Source organism: Schistocerca piceifrons, chromosome 1, assembly GCF_021461385.2.
Source record: "Schistocerca piceifrons isolate TAMUIC-IGC-003096 chromosome 1, iqSchPice1.1, whole genome shotgun sequence".
Lineage (NCBI taxonomy): Eukaryota > Metazoa > Arthropoda > Insecta > Orthoptera > Acrididae > Schistocerca > Schistocerca piceifrons.
Window position 1 is genome coordinate 493,838,130 of NC_060138.1, and position 16,642 is coordinate 493,854,771.

The 16,642-nt window shown below is 53.2% G+C and overlaps 22 non-coding genes across 22 annotated transcripts; all 22 read left to right on the forward strand.

Moving 5' to 3' along the window:
* Positions 1-289: 289 nt before the first annotated feature.
* Trnae-cuc lies at positions 290-361 on the forward strand. Its single transcript has one exon. It is a non-coding gene; the product is annotated as a tRNA-Glu (tRNA).
* Positions 362-724: 363 nt separating this feature from the next.
* On the forward strand, positions 725-796 carry Trnah-gug. Its single transcript has one exon. It is a non-coding gene; the product is annotated as a tRNA-His (tRNA).
* Positions 797-1,543: 747 nt separating this feature from the next.
* On the forward strand, positions 1,544-1,625 carry Trnal-uag. Its single transcript has one exon. It is a non-coding gene; the product is annotated as a tRNA-Leu (tRNA).
* Positions 1,626-2,070: 445 nt separating this feature from the next.
* On the forward strand, positions 2,071-2,142 carry Trnae-cuc. The gene has a single exon. It is a non-coding gene; the product is annotated as a tRNA-Glu (tRNA).
* Positions 2,143-2,505: 363 nt separating this feature from the next.
* On the forward strand, positions 2,506-2,577 carry Trnah-gug. Its single transcript has one exon. It is a non-coding gene; the product is annotated as a tRNA-His (tRNA).
* A 747-nt stretch (positions 2,578-3,324) lies between these two features.
* Positions 3,325-3,406, forward strand: Trnal-uag. The gene has a single exon. It is a non-coding gene; the product is annotated as a tRNA-Leu (tRNA).
* Positions 3,407-3,851: 445 nt separating this feature from the next.
* Trnae-cuc lies at positions 3,852-3,923 on the forward strand. The gene has a single exon. It is a non-coding gene; the product is annotated as a tRNA-Glu (tRNA).
* A 363-nt stretch (positions 3,924-4,286) lies between these two features.
* Trnah-gug lies at positions 4,287-4,358 on the forward strand. Its single transcript has one exon. It is a non-coding gene; the product is annotated as a tRNA-His (tRNA).
* A 747-nt stretch (positions 4,359-5,105) lies between these two features.
* On the forward strand, positions 5,106-5,187 carry Trnal-uag. Its single transcript has one exon. It is a non-coding gene; the product is annotated as a tRNA-Leu (tRNA).
* A 445-nt stretch (positions 5,188-5,632) lies between these two features.
* On the forward strand, positions 5,633-5,704 carry Trnae-cuc. The gene has a single exon. It is a non-coding gene; the product is annotated as a tRNA-Glu (tRNA).
* A 374-nt stretch (positions 5,705-6,078) lies between these two features.
* Trnah-gug lies at positions 6,079-6,150 on the forward strand. The gene has a single exon. It is a non-coding gene; the product is annotated as a tRNA-His (tRNA).
* A 747-nt stretch (positions 6,151-6,897) lies between these two features.
* On the forward strand, positions 6,898-6,979 carry Trnal-uag. The gene has a single exon. It is a non-coding gene; the product is annotated as a tRNA-Leu (tRNA).
* Positions 6,980-7,424: 445 nt separating this feature from the next.
* Positions 7,425-7,496, forward strand: Trnae-cuc. The gene has a single exon. It is a non-coding gene; the product is annotated as a tRNA-Glu (tRNA).
* A 3,957-nt stretch (positions 7,497-11,453) lies between these two features.
* Positions 11,454-11,535, forward strand: Trnal-uag. Its single transcript has one exon. It is a non-coding gene; the product is annotated as a tRNA-Leu (tRNA).
* A 445-nt stretch (positions 11,536-11,980) lies between these two features.
* On the forward strand, positions 11,981-12,052 carry Trnae-cuc. The gene has a single exon. It is a non-coding gene; the product is annotated as a tRNA-Glu (tRNA).
* A 374-nt stretch (positions 12,053-12,426) lies between these two features.
* Trnah-gug lies at positions 12,427-12,498 on the forward strand. Its single transcript has one exon. It is a non-coding gene; the product is annotated as a tRNA-His (tRNA).
* Positions 12,499-13,245: 747 nt separating this feature from the next.
* Positions 13,246-13,327, forward strand: Trnal-uag. The gene has a single exon. It is a non-coding gene; the product is annotated as a tRNA-Leu (tRNA).
* A 445-nt stretch (positions 13,328-13,772) lies between these two features.
* On the forward strand, positions 13,773-13,844 carry Trnae-cuc. The gene has a single exon. It is a non-coding gene; the product is annotated as a tRNA-Glu (tRNA).
* A 363-nt stretch (positions 13,845-14,207) lies between these two features.
* On the forward strand, positions 14,208-14,279 carry Trnah-gug. The gene has a single exon. It is a non-coding gene; the product is annotated as a tRNA-His (tRNA).
* A 747-nt stretch (positions 14,280-15,026) lies between these two features.
* Positions 15,027-15,108, forward strand: Trnal-uag. Its single transcript has one exon. It is a non-coding gene; the product is annotated as a tRNA-Leu (tRNA).
* Positions 15,109-15,553: 445 nt separating this feature from the next.
* On the forward strand, positions 15,554-15,625 carry Trnae-cuc. The gene has a single exon. It is a non-coding gene; the product is annotated as a tRNA-Glu (tRNA).
* A 363-nt stretch (positions 15,626-15,988) lies between these two features.
* Trnah-gug lies at positions 15,989-16,060 on the forward strand. Its single transcript has one exon. It is a non-coding gene; the product is annotated as a tRNA-His (tRNA).
* Positions 16,061-16,642: the final 582 nt, after the last annotated feature.

Sequence of the window (16,642 nt, forward strand, 5' to 3'; positions counted from 1 at the left end):
CTGCCAAACGTGTAATGTTTCCTGTGTCGAAGGCAGGTGCACTCATTGCCCGCAAAGGAAACAGCACAACAAGGCGTGAGCGTCTGCTTGGTGAATTGCCGTAGAACAGTGCGTGGTGCAACGACAGGATTTGTAGGCACCTTTTGCTCTCATCATTGCTGGCGTCCGTCTCCCCGAAATGCGTCCGGGGCACGCCGTTCTATAACGCGAGAGAGCGGATTTTTTACAGTTGTCGTCAGTTAACCGTGGGTGGCTGCTGCGTTCGCTGGAAAGAGCACTGCCGTCGTTATCCGGTGTGGTCTAGTGGCTAGGATACCTGGCTCTCACCCAGGAGGCCCGGGTTCGATTCCCGGTACCGGAATCGCGCGTTTTTGTTGCTCCTCTTATGCGACTTGTCTCGACTTTGCTCGACTGACGCGTGCAGAAAGCTACGTTAAGTATGATTCACGGCAACACCTGACGGCGAGAGAGATGAAGCGTCTATCCACTTGTTATCCAGCCACATACCTGTAGTCAAGAGGCTTGGGGGACTGCAAGACATTGCCACGGAGGTGAATGCAGCTAACCACTGTAGTTAGTGTCCTGACAGCGCAGGCACGTTCATTTGCTCGTATACATGTGATGGAGACCGTGTCTCACACTGCTGTGGCGTACACCTTGGCCTAGGCTCTGCTGTGTATCGCCACTTGCATTACAGGCAGCTGCTTTCGCGGGCGCGTCCGTGGCCGTGATCGTCTAGTGGTTAGGACATTGCGTTGTGGCCGCAATAACCCAGGTTCGAATCCTGGTCACGGCAATTTTGAAAGTTTTGCCTTGCTGCCGTTGCAATGACGAGTACTCGAAATGACAGTACTCTCTTGATTTTTTCACTCGTGTTCCGCAGGCCGCAGTTTGCCCTACCACTTCATCCCCAACACGTAATGTCGCCTCCTAGAGCGCAGACGTCCGCTGCTCTCTGTAGTCGAAAAGGGCAGTTGTTTGAAGTGCGATGGATGAGCAGCCAGTCCCAGCAGAACCGGAAGCTGTGGCGTGCACTGTTTGTACAAATGCTAGGAACACTGGCGCACCAAGCAGCACATGTAGCGTGGCCGAGCGCTTTAAGGCGCTGGTTTAAGGCACCAGACTCTCTGTAGGCGCGGTTTCGAATCCCGTAGCTGCCGGGGGCTTTGCTGTGATCGCGTTAAGCTGCCGCTTTTTCTTCAAGTGTAACCTCCTTGAGCTCACATATGTTTGATACATGGAGCATTCTAGCTCCGCCTGACAGTTACAGCTACGATACTTTAGTGGTTACGGAAAGCCCAGGTTCGAAACCTGGTCACGGCACGAAAACGTCTCTTGACGCTGTCTCCTTAACTGCGACAGCTACAGACAAGTGGCGTCGCTACCATACGGCGGGCACGGCTTTTTCTTGCTGTGGATGGCCTAAAGAGACGCTTCCAGTGGGAGAGCAGTGGAAATACATGGCACGGCGATTGCCAAGATACTTCCATTTCGAAGTGATCTTTGTAGTACAAACGAAACGTTTTGCGGCTGCTGCTCCAACGGTAACGTGGCCGAGCGGTCTAAGGCGCTGGTTTTAGGCACCAGTCTCTTCGGAGGCGTGGGTTCGAATCCCACCGTTGCCACTTTTTACGTCTCATTTTTGTGCCGTTGCGGTGTGTTCTCGTGGGGTAGGACGCAGCTCTTGTGACGCGCGTGTTGTGTAGGTAGCGTGGCCGAGCGGTCTAAGGCGCTGGTTTCAGGCACCATTCTCTTCGGAGGCGTGGGTTCCAATCCCACAGCTGCCAAACGTGTAATGTTTCCTGTGTCGAAGGCAGGTGCACTCATTGCCCGCAAAGGAAACAGCACAACAAGGCGTGAGCGTCTGCTTGGTGAATTGCCGTAGAACAGTGCGTGGTGCAACGACAGGATTTGTAGGCACCTTTTGCTCTCATCATTGCTGGCGTCCGTCTCCCCGAAATGCGTCCGGGGCACGCCGTTCTATAACGCGAGAGAGCGGATTTTTTACAGTTGTCGTCAGTTAACCGTGGGTGGCTGCTGCGTTCGCTGGAAAGAGCACTGCCGTCGTTATCCGGTGTGGTCTAGTGGCTAGGATACCTGGCTCTCACCCAGGAGGCCCGGGTTCGATTCCCGGTACCGGAATCGCGCGTTTTTGTTGCTCCTCTTATGCGACTTGTCTCGACTTTGCTCGACTGACGCGTGCAGAAAGCTACGTTAAGTATGATTCACGGCAACACCTGACGGCGAGAGAGATGAAGCGTCTATCCACTTGTTATCCAGCCACATACCTGTAGTCAAGAGGCTTGGGGGACTGCAAGACATTGCCACGGAGGTGAATGCAGCTAACCACTGTAGTTAGTGTCCTGACAGCGCAGGCACGTTCATTTGCTCGTATACATGTGATGGAGACCGTGTCTCACACTGCTGTGGCGTACACCTTGGCCTAGGCTCTGCTGTGTATCGCCACTTGCATTACAGGCAGCTGCTTTCGCGGGCGCGTCCGTGGCCGTGATCGTCTAGTGGTTAGGACATTGCGTTGTGGCCGCAATAACCCAGGTTCGAATCCTGGTCACGGCAATTTTGAAAGTTTTGCCTTGCTGCCGTTGCAATGACGAGTACTCGAAATGACAGTACTCTCTTGATTTTTTCACTCGTGTTCCGCAGGCCGCAGTTTGCCCTACCACTTCATCCCCAACACGTAATGTCGCCTCCTAGAGCGCAGACGTCCGCTGCTCTCTGTAGTCGAAAAGGGCAGTTGTTTGAAGTGCGATGGATGAGCAGCCAGTCCCAGCAGAACCGGAAGCTGTGGCGTGCACTGTTTGTACAAATGCTAGGAACACTGGCGCACCAAGCAGCGCATGTAGCGTGGCCGAGCGCTTTAAGGCGCTGGTTTAAGGCACCAGACTCTCTGTAGGCGCGGTTTCGAATCCCGTAGCTGCCGGGGGCTTTGCTGTGATCGCGTTAAGCTGCCGCTTTTTCTTCAAGTGTAACCTCCTTGAGCTCACATATGTTTGATACATGGAGCATTCTAGCTCCGCCTGACAGTTACAGCTACGATACTTTAGTGGTTACGGAAAGCCCAGGTTCGAAACCTGGTCACGGCACGAAAACGTCTCTTGACGCTGTCTCCTTAACTGCGACAGCTACAGACAAGTGGCGTCGCTACCATACGGCGGGCACGGCTTTTTCTTGCTGTGGATGGCCTAAAGAGACGCTTTCAGTGGGAGAGCAGTGGAAATACATGGCACGGCGATTGCCAAGATACTTCCATTTCGAAGTGATCTTTGTAGTACAAACGAAACGTTTTGCGGCTGCTGCTCCAACGGTAACGTGGCCGAGCGGTCTAAGGCGCTGGTTTTAGGCACCAGTCTCTTCGGAGGCGTGGGTTCGAATCCCACAGTTGCCACTTTTTACGTCTCATTTTTGTGCCGTTGCGGTGTGTTCTCGTGGGGTAGGACGCAGCTCTTGTGACGCGCGTGTTGTGTAGGTAGCGTGGCCGAGCGGTCTAAGGCGCTGGTTTCAGGCACCATTCTCTTCGGAGGCGTGGGTTCCAATCCCACAGCTGCCAAACGTGTAATGTTTCCTGTGTCGAAGGCAGGTGCACTCATTGCCCGCAAAGGAAACAGCACAACAAGGCGTGAGCGTCTGCTTGGTGAATTGCCGTAGAACAGTGCGTGGTGCAACGACAGGATTTGTAGGCACCTTTTGCTCTCATCATTGCTGGCGTCCGTCTCACCGAAATGCGTCCGGGGCACGCCGTTCTATAACGCGAGAGAGCGGATTTTTTACAGTTGTCGTCAGTTAACCGTGGGTGGCTGCTGCGTTCGCTGGAAAGAGCACTGCCGTCGTTATCCGGTGTGGTCTAGTGGCTAGGATACCTGGCTCTCACCCAGGAGGCCCGGGTTCGATTCCCGGTACCGGAATCGCGCGTTTTTGTTGCTCCTCTTATGCGACTTGTCTCGACTTTGCTCGACTGACGCGTGCAGAAAGCTACGTTAAGTATGATTCACGGCAACACCTGACGGCGAGAGAGATGAAGCGTCTATCCACTTGTTATCCAGCCACATACCTGTAGTCAAGAGGCTTGGGGGACTGCAAGACATTGCCACGGAGGTGAATGCAGCTAACCACTGTAGTTAGTGTCCTGACAGCGCAGGCACGTTCATTTGCTCGTATACATGTGATGGAGACCGTGTCTCACACTGCTGTGGCGTACACCTTGGCCTAGGCTCTGCTGTGTATCGCCACTTGCATTACAGGCAGCTGCTTTCGCGGGCGCGTCCGTGGCCGTGATCGTCTAGTGGTTAGGACATTGCGTTGTGGCCGCAATAACCCAGGTTCGAATCCTGGTCACGGCAATTTTGAAAGTTTTGCCTTGCTGCCGTTGCAATGACGAGTACTCGAAATGACAGTACTCTCTTGATTTTTTCACTCGTGTTCCGCAGGCCGCAGTTTGCCCTACCACTTCATCCCCAACACGTAATGTCGCCTCCTAGAGCGCAGACGTCCGCTGCTCTCTGTAGTCGAAAAGGGCAGTTGTTTGAAGTGCGATGGATGAGCAGCCAGTCCCAGCAGAACCGGAAGCTGTGGCGTGCACTGTTTGTACAAATGCTAGGAACACTGGCGCACCAAGCAGCGCATGTAGCGTGGCCGAGCGCTTTAAGGCGCTGGTTTAAGGCACCAGACTCTCTGTAGGCGCGGTTTCGAATCCCGTAGCTGCCGGGGGCTTTGCTGTGATCGCGTTAAGCTGCCGCTTTTTCTTCAAGTGTAACCTCCTTGAGCTCACATATGTTTGATACATGGAGCATTCTAGCTCCGCCTGACAGTTACAGCTACGATACTTTAGTGGTTACGGAAAGCCCAGGTTCGAAACCTGGTCACGGCACGAAAACGTCTCTTGACGCTGTCTCCTTAACTGCGACAGCTACAGACAAGTGGCGTCGCTACCATACGGCGGGCACGGCTTTTTCTTGCTGTGGATGGCCTAAAGAGACGCTTCCAGTGGGAGAGCAGTGGAAATACATGGCACGGCGATTGCCAAGATACTTCCATTTCGAAGTGATCTTTGTAGTACAAACGAAACGTTTTGCGGCTGCTGCTCCAACGGTAACGTGGCCGAGCGGTCTAAGGCGCTGGTTTTAGGCACCAGTCTCTTCGGAGGCGTGGGTTCGAATCCCACCGTTGCCACTTTTTACGTCTCATTTTTGTGCCGTTGCGGTGTGTTCTCGTGGGGTAGGACGCAGCTCTTGTGACGCGCGTGTTGTGTAGGTAGCGTGGCCGAGCGGTCTAAGGCGCTGGTTTCAGGCACCATTCTCTTCGGAGGCGTGGGTTCCAATCCCACAGCTGCCAAACGTGTAATGTTTCCTGTGTCGAAGGCAGGTGCACTCATTGCCCGCAAAGGAAACAGCACAACAAGGCGTGAGCGTCTGCTTGGTGAATTGCCGTAGAACAGTGCGTGGTGCAACGACAGGATTTGTAGGCACCTTTTGCTCTCATCATTGCTGGCGTCCGTCTCCCCGAAATGCGTCCGGGGCACGCCGTTCTATAACGCGAGAGAGCGGATTTTTTACAGTTGTCGTCAGTTAACCGTGGGTGGCTGCTGCGTTCGCTGGAAAGAGCACTGCCGTCGTTATCCGGTGTGGTCTAGTGGCTAGGATACCTGGCTCTCACCCAGGAGGCCCGGGTTCGATTCCCGGTACCGGAATCGCGCGTTTTTGTTGCACCTCTTATGCGACTTGTCTCGACTTTGCTCGACTGACGCTACGCTGACGCGTGCAGAAAGCTACGTTAAGTATGATTCACGGCAACACCTGACGGCGAGAGAGATGAAGCGTCTATCCACTTGTTATCCAGCCACATACCTGTAGTCAAGAGGCTTGGGGGACTGCAAGACATTGCCACGGAGGTGAATGCAGCTAACCACTGTAGTTAGTGTCCTGACAGCGCAGGCACGTTCATTTGCTCGTATACATGTGATGGAGACCGTGTCTCACACTGCTGTGGCGTACACCTTGGCCTAGGCTCTGCTGTGTATCGCCACTTGCATTACAGGCAGCTGCTTTCGCGGGCGCGTCCGTGGCCGTGATCGTCTAGTGGTTAGGACATTGCGTTGTGGCCGCAATAACCCAGGTTCGAATCCTGGTCACGGCAATTTTGAAAGTTTTGCCTTGCTGCCGTTGCAATGACGAGTACTCGAAATGACAGTACTCTCTTGATTTTTTCACTCGTGTTCCGCAGGCCGCAGTTTGCCCTACCACTTCATCCCCAACACGTAATGTCGCCTCCTAGAGCGCAGACGTCCGCTGCTCTCTGTAGTCGAAAAGGGCAGTTGTTTGAAGTGCGATGGATGAGCAGCCAGTCCCAGCAGAACCGGAAGCTGTGGCGTGCACTGTTTGTACAAATGCTAGGAACACTGGCGCACCAAGCAGCGCATGTAGCGTGGCCGAGCGCTTTAAGGCGCTGGTTTAAGGCACCAGACTCTCTGTAGGCGCGGTTTCGAATCCCGTAGCTGCCGGGGGCTTTGCTGTGATCGCGTTAAGCTGCCGCTTTTTCTTCAAGTGTAACCTCCTTGAGCTCACATATGTTTGATACATGGAGCATTCTAGCTCCGCCTGACAGTTACAGCTACGATACTTTAGTGGTTACGGAAAGCCCAGGTTCGAAACCTGGTCACGGCACGAAAACGTCTCTTGACGCTGTCTCCTTAACTGCGACAGCTACAGACAAGTGGCGTCGCTACCATACGGCGGGCACGGCTTTTTCTTGCTGTGGATGGCCTAAAGAGACGCTTCCAGTGGGAGAGCAGTGGAAATACATGGCACGGCGATTGCCAAGATACTTCCATTTCGAAGTGATCTTTGTAGTACAAACGAAACGTTTTGCGGCTGCTGCTCCAACGGTAACGTGGCCGAGCGGTCTAAGGCGCTGGTTTTAGGCACCAGTCTCTTCGGAGGCGTGGGTTCGAATCCCACCGTTGCCACTTTTTACGTCTCATTTTTGTGCCGTTGCGGTGTGTTCTCGTGGGGTAGGACGCAGCTCTTGTGACGCGCGTGTTGTGTAGGTAGCGTGGCCGAGCGGTCTAAGGCGCTGGTTTCAGGCACCATTCTCTTCGGAGGCGTGGGTTCCAATCCCACAGCTGCCAAACGTGTAATGTTTCCTGTGTCGAAGGCAGGTGCACTCATTGCCCGCAAAGGAAACAGCACAACAAGGCGTGAGCGTCTGCTTGGTGAATTGCCGTAGAACAGTGCGTGGTGCAACGACAGGATTTGTAGGCACCTTTTGCTCTCATCATTGCTGGCGTCCGTCTCCCCGAAATGCGTCCGGGGCACGCCGTTCTATAACGCGAGAGAGCGGATTTTTTACAGTTGTCGTCAGTTAACCGTGGGTGGCTGCTGCGTTCGCTGGAAAGAGCACTGCCGTCGTTATCCGGTGTGGTCTAGTGGCTAGGATACCTGGCTCTCACCCAGGAGGCCCGGGTTCGATTCCCGGTACCGGAATCGCGCGTTTTTGTTGCTCCTCTTATGCGACTTGTCCCAACTTTGCTCGACTGATGCGTGCAGAAAGCTACGTTAAGTATGATTCACGGCAACACCTGACGGCGAGAGAGATGAAGCGTCTATCCACTTGTTATCCAGCCACATACCTGTAGTCAAGAGGCTTGGGGGACTGCAAGACATTGCCACGGAGGTGAATGCAGCTAACCACTGTAGTTAGTGTCCTGACAGCGCAGGCACGTTCATTTGCTCGTATACATGTGATGGAGACCGTGTCTCACACTGCTGTGGCGTACACCTTGGCCTAGGCTCTGCTGTGTATCGCCACTTGCATTACAGGCAGCTGCTTTCGCGGGCGCGTCCGTGGCCGTGATCGTCTAGTGGTACAGTTCCGCTTTAGACGCCGTGCAGTGTGGACGTGCCTAGTCTTCCGCTCCGCTGTAGCGATACGTATAGTGGACTATCGTTTTTGTTTACGTGTTGTGTTGCAACTTCTGTGAGTGTTTCTCCGTCGTTGTTTCGTACCTTGTGTTACTTTCTGTCCTTATTTCAGTGTTTTTTGTGTAGCGGTTTCGACCGCATATTTTGAAAATGTCGTCCCAGGTTATTCCTCGTCAGGCTACAGTTAGTTTTGCTTTTGACAAGTCAACCCGCCATGTGCAACCTAGTTCTCTTGAGATTCATGATTGGTTGGTAGATACCTTTGGTGTTCATTCGGATCAGGTGCACACTGCTTATTTTGATACCGAACTATATGTTTTCTTTGTTAAGTTTATGGACCCACTTCAGGTTGATAAAATTCTTTCTAAATATGGTCATCAAGTTCTCTTTCGGCATCGGGATGATTCTGTAAGTACCGTGCTGCTTTCCAATGCTTCCATCACGTATACCAATGTTCGTGTTTACAACCTTCCACCGGAGGTGGATAATGTCTATCTTAAGGAGGGTCTACAGAAGTATGGTGATGTAAAGAGCATTCGCCTTGAACGCTGGTCAAGCCAACATCGCCTGCAATGTTACAGTGGTATTCGTTCGGTCGAAATGCACGTTAAGCAGAATATTCCATCTCACCTGCAGATCGGTGGATATCGTGTCCATGTAACATATAGTGGTCAGGTGGGCACCTGTTTTTTGTGCAATGAAAGTGGTCACGTGCGTACCGACTGTCCGCGGAGAGTTTTTGTTTTAAAAAATTCTCTCGAACAGCGTCGCAAGTTAACGGTCGCTGACCTCGTTGCAGGTGGTTCTGCTCTTGGTGTAGCACAGTCCAGTGGTAGTAGCGCCCCTCCACAGGTTTTGCGCACCCCTGATACAGAATTTCCTCCTTTGCGTGCTAAATCTGATGTTGTTCCGTCTGTCCCTCAGGTGGGTGTGCCACTTTTGAATAATAAGAGGCGTCGCCCACACGATGGAAATAGTACGGATGAGGATCTCCCTGAGATGCCCCAGTCCGAGCGACCGGCATCCTCCGAGCCACTGTGTACTGTAGCTGCTCCCTGCCCTCCTGAGGTAGCGGCTCCGGTGGCGGCTGCTGGCGCCCCTCCGGCCTCCGACGCAGCTTCTCTCGAGTCGGGTCGTCGGTCGGGCCTGTTGGCGCCGTCTTCCGAACCGACTTCGATGTCACAACAAGTGGAGCCGCGACAACTTCCTGCTTCGCTGCCCCATACCTCTGCCAGCGGAGCTGCTCCGCTTCCTTCCAACTCTGCGGCCTCGGACCTTCCTGCTCACGTTTCGCCTCCGTGCAGTCCATGTTTGCCGGAAGCTAGTGCAGGTGTTGACCATTCCGTTTTGTCGGATGTTTCCCCCGCGACCCCGGATCCCGCATGTGGACCGGCGCGGGTGGTGTCGGATACAGAACTTGACCCTCCTACGTCACCGGCGGCTGAAGTTTCCTTGCCCGTCAGCCGACGCAAGTTACGCGTTCAGCCGAACGTTAATGCTGTTCGTAAAAAACCGAAACGTAAGGGATCCGCGGAACGGGGTAGCGGTCCCCCTCCCTCGGATGCCTCTGTCACCCCTGCTATGGACTGTGACGCTGGTGCGTCGGTGTAGGTGATTTGTTTTCTCGCTTTTCTCTCTATGGTTCAAGCATACACCTTTCTTACCTTAAATGTTAACCGTATTGAGTCCGACGTTCGCATTGCCTCTTTGCGGCAGTTTATTTACGACGCCTGTGCGGACGTAGTGTTTTTGCAGGAAGTGTTGTTTTCTGATCTCTCTCTACCTGGATTTCAAACTGTTTTTAATGTCGCGCCGGAATATTCAACAGGAACTGCTCTTTTCTTTCGAGAGGGCATTCCTATTACTGACATTGAATTCCTTGACTCTGGCCGTGGGATTGGTTGTCGTCTTTTTGATCTCCGCCTCGTTGTTTTGTATGCCCCCTCTGGTTCGGGTCACACTGTGGCTCGATCGCGCTTTTATAAAGAAGAGCTTATTTATCTTTTGCGCCAGAGTCCTCGGGGTCTCCTGCTCGGAGGCGATTTTAATTGTGTTTTACGCCCTGCAGACCAGTCCCCCAATTTTAATTATTGCCGTGATTTACATGACTTAGTTCGTACGATGCATCTGCGTGATGTTTGGGAACACAAATATCCAACCCTGGTGAAATATACGTTTTTTACCGCGTCCTCATGCAGTAGACTCGACAGATTCTATTTATCTGATTTTTTATGTGATAAAATTCTTTCTGTCGATGTTATTCCTACTAGTTTTTCTGACCATTGTGCTTTTACTGCAACTGTAAATCTTAGTCGCCAACCTGCAAAACTTTATCGTTCCCAGTGGATGTTAAATGTTTCCCACCTTGCCGACAGTGCTATGGATGATGTTATAAGTGGCGTGTGGGAGCGATGTCTTCGCTCTGTCCCGCGATACCCCTCCTTGCTGGTTTGGTGGACTGCGTTTGCCAAGCCCAAGATTCGTCAGACTTTGATTTTCTACTGTGCTGCTAGGACGCGTGATTTTAAGAACACGTATGAATATTACTACTCTGTCCTGCGTGAACTATATGACGCGGCGGGTACCTCTCCACTGCGGATCCATGATGTTCGTCGTATTAAAGCCAAGCTCTTGAGCCTTAAACGACGACAGATGGATGGTCTGCGAGTTAAGTCGAAACCTCACTCTCTTGTTGAAAAAAAAAAAAAAAAAAAGTGGTTAGGACATTGCGTTGTGGCCGCAATAACCCAGGTTCGAATCCTGGTCACGGCAATTTTGAAAGTTTTGCCTTGCTGCCGTTGCAATGACGAGTACTCGAAATGACAGTACTCTCTTGATTTTTTCACTCGTGTTCCGCAGGCCGCAGTTTGCCCTACCACTTCATCCCCAACACGTAATGTCGCCTCCTAGAGCGCAGACGTCCGCTGCTCTCTGTAGTCGAAAAGGGCAGTTGTTTGAAGTGCGATGGATGAGCAGCCAGTCCCAGCAGAACCGGAAGCTGTGGCGTGCACTGTTTGTACAAATGCTAGGAACACTGGCGCACCAAGCAGCGCATGTAGCGTGGCCGAGCGCTTTAAGGCGCTGGTTTAAGGCACCAGACTCTCTGTAGGCGCGGTTTCGAATCCCGTAGCTGCCGGGGGCTTTGCTGTGATCGCGTTAAGCTGCCGCTTTTTCTTCAAGTGTAACCTCCTTGAGCTCACATATGTTTGATACATGGAGCATTCTAGCTCCGCCTGACAGTTACAGCTACGATACTTTAGTGGTTACGGAAAGCCCAGGTTCGAAACCTGGTCACGGCACGAAAACGTCTCTTGACGCTGTCTCCTTAACTGCGACAGCTACAGACAAGTGGCGTCGCTACCATACGGCGGGCACGGCTTTTTCTTGCTGTGGATGGCCTAAAGAGACGCTTCCAGTGGGAGAGCAGTGGAAATACATGGCACGGCGATTGCCAAGATACTTCCATTTCGAAGTGATCTTTGTAGTACAAACGAAACGTTTTGCGGCTGCTGCTCCAACGGTAACGTGGCCGAGCGGTCTAAGGCGCTGGTTTTAGGCACCAGTCTCTTTGGAGGCGTGGGTTCGAATCCCACCGTTGCCACTTTTTACGTCTCATTTTTGTGCCGTTGCGGTGTGTTCTCGTGGGGTAGGACGCAGCTCTTGTGACGCGCGTGTTGTGTAGGTAGCGTGGCCGAGCGGTCTAAGGCGCTGGTTTCAGGCACCATTCTCTTCGGAGGCGTGGGTTCCAATCCCACTCCTGCCAAACGTGTAATGTTTCCTGTGTCGAAGGCAGGTGCACTCATTGCCCGCAAAGGAAACAGCACAACAAGGCGTGAGCGTCTGCTTGGTGAATTGCCGTAGAACAGTGCGTGGTGCAACGACAGGATTTGTAGGCACCTTTTGCTCTCATCATTGCTGGCGTCCGTCTCCCCGAAATGCGTCCGGGGCACGCCGTTCTATAACGCGAGAGAGCGGATTTTTTACAGTTGTCGTCAGTTAACCGTGGGTGGCTGCTGCGTTCGCTGGAAAGAGCACTGCCGTCGTTATCCGGTGTGGTCTAGTGGCTAGGATACCTGGCTCTCACCCAGGAGGCCCGGGTTCGATTCCCGGTACCGGAATCGCGCGTTTTTGTTGCTCCTCTTATGCGACTTGTCTCGACTTTGCTCGACTGACGCTACGCTGACCCGTGCAGAAAGCTACGTTAAGTATGATTCAAGGCAACACCTGACGGCGAGAGAGATGAAGCGTCTATCCACTTGTTATCCAGCCACATACCTGTAGTCAAGAGGCTTGGGGGACTGCAAGACATTGCCACGGAGGTGAATGCAGCTAACCACTGTAGTTAGTGTCCTGACAGCGCAGGCACGTTCATTTGCTCGTATACATGTGATGGAGACCGTGTCTCACACTGCTGTGGCGTACACCTTGGCCTAGGCTCTGCTGTGTATCGCCACTTGCATTACAGGCAGCTGCTTTCGCGGGCGCGTCCGTGGCCGTGATCGTCTAGTGGTTAGGACATTGCGTTGTGGCCGCAATAACCCAGGTTCGAATCCTGGTCACGGCAATTTTGAAAGTTTTGCCTTGCTGCCGTTGCAATGACGAGTACTCGAAATGACAGTACTCTCTTGATTTTTTCACTCGTGTTCCGCAGGCCGCAGTTTGCCCTACCACTTCATCCCCAACACGTAATGTCGCCTCCTAGAGCGCAGACGTCCGCTGCTCTCTGTAGTCGAAAAGGGCAGTTGTTTGAAGTGCGATGGATGAGCAGCCAGTCCCAGCAGAACCGGAAGCTGTGGCGTGCACTGTTTGTACAAATGCTAGGAACACTGGCGCACCAAGCAGCGCATGTAGCGTGGCCGAGCGCTTTAAGGCGCTGGTTTAAGGCACCAGACTCTCTGTAGGCGCGGTTTCGAATCCCGTAGCTGCCGGGGGCTTTGCTGTGATCGCGTTAAGCTGCCGCTTTTTCTTCAAGTGTAACCTCCTTGAGCTCACATATGTTTGATACATGGAGCATTCTAGCTCCGCCTGACAGTTACAGCTACGATACTTTAGTGGTTACGGAAAGCCCAGGTTCGAAACCTGGTCACGGCACGAAAACGTCTCTTGACGCTGTCTCCTTAACTGCGACAGCTACAGACAAGTGGCGTCGCTACCATACGGCGGGCACGGCTTTTTCTTGCTGTGGATGGCCTAAAGAGACGCTTCCAGTGGGAGAGCAGTGGAAATACATGGCACGGCGATTGCCAAGATACTTCCATTTCGAAGTGATCTTTGTAGTACAAACGAAACGTTTTGCGGCTGCTGCTCCAACGGTAACGTGGCCGAGCGGTCTAAGGCGCTGGTTTTAGGCACCAGTCTCTTCGGAGGCGTGGGTTCGAATCCCACCGTTGCCACTTTTTACGTCTCATTTTTGTGCCGTTGCGGTGTGTTCTCGTGGGGTAGGACGCAGCTCTTGTGACGCGCGTGTTGTGTAGGTAGCGTGGCCGAGCGGTCTAAGGCGCTGGTTTCAGGCACCATTCTCTTCGGAGGCGTGGGTTCCAATCCCACAGCTGCCAAACGTGTAATGTTTCCTGTGTCGAAGGCAGGTGCACTCATTGCCCGCAAAGGAAACAGCACAACAAGGCGTGAGCGTCTGCTTGGTGAATTGCCGTAGAACAGTGCGTGGTGCAACGACAGGATTTGTAGGCACCTTTTGCTCTCATCATTGCTGGCGTCCGTCTCCCCGAAATGCGTCCGGGGCACGCCGTTCTATAACGCGAGAGAGCGGATTTTTTACAGTTGTCGTCAGTTAACCGTGGGTGGCTGCTGCGTTCGCTGGAAAGAGCACTGCCGTCGTTATCCGGTGTGGTCTAGTGGCTAGGATACCTGGCTCTCACCCAGGAGGCCCGGGTTCGATTCCCGGTACCGGAATCGCGCGTTTTTGTTGCTCCTCTTATGCGACTTGTCTCGACTTTGCTCGACTGACGCGTGCAGAAAGCTACGTTAAGTATGATTCACGGCAACACCTGACGGCGAGAGAGATGAAGCGTCTATCCACTTGTTATCCAGCCACATACCTGTAGTCAAGAGGCTTGGGGGACTGCAAGACATTGCCACGGAGGTGAATGCAGCTAACCACTGTAGTTAGTGTCCTGACAGCGCAGGCACGTTCATTTGCTCGTATACATGTGATGGAGACCGTGTCTCACACTGCTGTGGCGTACACCTTGGCCTAGGCTCTGCTGTGTATCGCCACTTGCATTACAGGCAGCTGCTTTCGCGGGCGCGTCCGTGGCCGTGATCGTCTAGTGGTTAGGACATTGCGTTGTGGCCGCAATAACCCAGGTTCGAATCCTGGTCACGGCAATTTTGAAAGTTTTGCCTTGCTGCCGTTGCAATGACGAGTACTCGAAATGACAGTACTCTCTTGATTTTTTCACTCGTGTTCCGCAGGCCGCAGTTTGCCCTACCACTTCATCCCCAACACGTAATGTCGCCTCCTAGAGCGCAGACGTCCGCTGCTCTCTGTAGTCGAAAAGGGCAGTTGTTTGAAGTGCGATGGATGAGCAGCCAGTCCCAGCAGAACCGGAAGCTGTGGCGTGCACTGTTTGTACAAATGCTAGGAACACTGGCGCACCAAGCAGCGCATGTAGCGTGGCCGAGCGCTTTAAGGCGCTGGTTTAAGGCACCAGACTCTCTGTAGGCGCGGTTTCGAATCCCGTAGCTGCCGGGGGCTTTGCTGTGATCGCGTTAAGCTGCCGCTTTTTATTCAAGTGTAACCTCCTTGAGCTCACATATGTTTGATACATGGAGCATTCTAGCTCCGCCTGACAGTTACAGCTACGATACTTTAGTGGTTACGGAAAGCCCAGGTTCGAAACCTGGTCACGGCACGAAAACGTCTCTTGACGCTGTCTCCTTAACTGCGACAGCTACAGACAAGTGGCGTCGCTACCATACGGCGGGCACGGCTTTTTCTTGCTGTGGATGGCCTAAAGAGACGCTTCCAGTGGGAGAGCAGTGGAAATACATGGCACGGCGATTGCCAAGATACTTCCATTTCGAAGTGATCTTTGTAGTACAAACGAAACGTTTTGCGGCTGCTGCTCCAACGGTAACGTGGCCGAGCGGTCTAAGGCGCTGGTTTTAGGCACCAGTCTCTTCGGAGGCGTGGGTTCGAATCCCACCGTTGCCACTTTTTACGTCTCATTTTTGTGCCGTTGCGGTGTGTTCTCGTGGGGTAGGACGCAGCTCTTGTGACGCGCGTGTTGTGTAGGTAGCGTGGCCGAGCGGTCTAAGGCGCTGGTTTCAGGCACCATTCTCTTCGGAGGCGTGGGTTCCAATCCCACAGCTGCCAAACGTGTAATGTTTCCTGTGTCGAAGGCAGGTGCACTCATTGCCCGCAAAGGAAACAGCACAACAAGGCGTGAGCGTCTGCTTGGTGAATTGCCGTAGAACAGTGCGTGGTGCAACGACAGGATTTGTAGGCACCTTTTGCTCTCATCATTGCTGGCGTCCGTCTCCCCGAAATGCGTCCGGGGCACGCCGTTCTATAACGCGAGAGAGCGGATTTTTTACAGTTGTCGTCAGTTAACCGTGGGTGGCTGCTGCGTTCGCTGGAAAGAGCACTGCCGTCGTTATCCGGTGTGGTCTAGTGGCTAGGATACCTGGCTCTCACCCAGGAGGCCCGGGTTCGATTCCCGGTACCGGAATCGCGCGTTTTTGTTGCTCCTCTTATGCGACTTGTCTCGACTTTGCTCGACTGATGCGTGCAGAAAGCTACGTTAAGTATGATTCACGGCAACACCTGACGGCGAGAGAGATGAAGCGTCTATCCACTTGTTATCCAGCCACATACCTGTAGTCAAGAGGCTTGGGGGACTGCAAGACATTGCCACGGAGGTGAATGCAGCTAACCACTGTAGTTAGTGTCCTGACAGCGCAGGCACGTTCATTTGCTCGTATACATGTGATGGAGACCGTGTCTCACACTGCTGTGGCGTACACCTTGGCCTAGGCTCTGCTGTGTATCGCCACTTGCATTACAGGCAGCTGCTTTCGCGGGCGCGTCCGTGGCCGTGATCGTCTAGTGGTTAGGACATTGCGTTGTGGCCGCAATAACCCAGGTTCGAATCCTGGTCACGGCAATTTTGAAAGTTTTGCCTTGCTGCCGTTGCAATGACGAGTACTCGAAATGACAGTACTCTCTTGATTTTTTCACTCGTGTTCCGCAGGCCGCAGTTTGCCCTACCACTTCATCCCCAACACGTAATGTCGCCTCCTAGAGCGCAGACGTCCGCTGCTCTCTGTAGTCGAAAAGGGCAGTTGTTTGAAGTGCGATGGATGAGCAGCCAGTCCCAGCAGAACCGGAAGCTGTGGCGTGCACTGTTTGTACAAATGCTAGGAACACTGGCGCACCAAGCAGCGCATGTAGCGTGGCCGAGCGCTTTAAGGCGCTGGTTTAAGGCACCAGACTCTCTGTAGGCGCGGTTTCGAATCCCGTAGCTGCCGGGGGCTTTGCTGTGATCGCGTTAAGCTGCCGCTTTTTCTTCAAGTGTAACCTCCTTGAGCTCACATATGTTTGATACATGGAGCATTCTAGCTCCGCCTGACAGTTACAGCTACGATACTTTAGTGGTTACGGAAAGCCCAGGTTCGAAACCTGGTCACGGCACGAAAACGTCTCTTGACGCTGTCTCCTTAACTGCGACAGCTACAGACAAGTGGCG